At 36.3% G+C, this 1,340-nt stretch overlaps 1 non-coding gene across 1 annotated transcript; it reads right to left on the bottom strand.

Annotated features, from left to right (window-relative positions):
• Window positions 1–251: 251 nt before the first annotated feature.
• Window positions 252–354, bottom strand: LOC119625537 (small nucleolar RNA U13). Its single transcript, XR_005241729.1, has one exon. It is a non-coding gene; the product is annotated as a small nucleolar RNA U13 (small nucleolar RNA).
• Between the last annotated feature and the right edge of the window lie 986 nt (window positions 355–1,340).

The following is a 1,340-nucleotide window of genomic DNA, read 5'->3' as shown; positions in this document are numbered from 1 at the left end:
TGGGTGATGGGGACACTAAAAACCCAGACTTCACCACTATGCAATATATGCATGTAAGAAATCTGCACTTGAACCCTCTAAATTTATTAAAAATTTAAAATAAATATTTAAAACAAAAATAATTAAAAGAAGAAATTTAAGACAAAAGAGATACATGATAAGGTCAAGGTTAAATACAGAGTTAGTAGTGAAACAAGGCCTAATGTCCCACTTCTCAATACAACACTTTTCTTTGTTTTTCCTTTCTTTCATGTCAGACGGGTAATGTGCCGACCTCATAATAAGGTTGAGGGTGGCACATTTCACACATGCGTGTGAACACCCAATCATCATGTTCATGAACTACAAAAGGATTTACAACATTCTTTTTATCATAGTACTTTGTTTTACACATTCCCAAACGAAGAGACAGCCTCCTTTATATGCATTATTATTTAAGAATCTGTATACCATCTGAAGCTGAATACCATCTGAAGCTGAATTCTAACTACACACTCTCTGGAACAGAATGGCTTCTTTTATACAGGATGGCTGATCTCCAAACCCATATCTCAAAGCTATCAATAGCAAAAAGAAACATCAATAGTCTGGAAATGTATCCCACCCGGGCAAGCACAAATTAAAGCCCCACAAGTAGGGGGTTCCCCTTGTCCCTAAGGGACTAGAAAGGAATTTCACTTTGCCTCATCCCACTAGCTCTATTCCAACATTCTGGCACTTACAAACATTAAATATTTAATGAGCACCTATTATATGCCAGGCACTGTGCTACATGCTAGACAGAGAATAAGATATACAACCTCAATCCTCAAGGAGGTTGTCATCTGTGAGAGATGACAAGTAGAGGCAATTACAGTACAGTACATGAAGGGTTAAGAGTAAATCCATATTACCCTGAGAGCACAGGCATCATCCACTACTGACCACGGAGAGGGGATTCAAATGGGAAGGGATTTGAGAGAAGGAGGAGTGAGAGTTCAATGTAACCAGTGAGTGGAGAATTAAGCTATTGAATTACTCAATTCACTCAACTGCGAAAGTATCTAAACTAAATAATTGTTTTGGATGTTTTAAGTGATACATGGTTTACTTCCAGGCTTTGGTAAATGCTTCTATAAACCTCATAATCACACTGTAACTTATCTATTTTGTAAAGTCAGCTTTTTACACACTGAATTTACTTAAAAGAGACTTCCTGCTACACTTGTAAAAGACTACTGTATCACCTCCCTCTTCCCACTCTCTAATTAAGTTGTCAAAAATGTTTTTCATTGTATTTGTTTTGGTTCTTAAAAATCCAATATGTAAGTCAAACAACATGGTTTACATATATTTCCATA

Source organism: Chlorocebus sabaeus, chromosome 10 (genome assembly GCF_047675955.1).
Source record: "Chlorocebus sabaeus isolate Y175 chromosome 10, mChlSab1.0.hap1, whole genome shotgun sequence".
Classification (NCBI taxonomy): Eukaryota; Metazoa; Chordata; class Mammalia; order Primates; family Cercopithecidae; genus Chlorocebus; species Chlorocebus sabaeus.
This window is presented reverse-complemented; position numbering and strand designations above follow the sequence as displayed.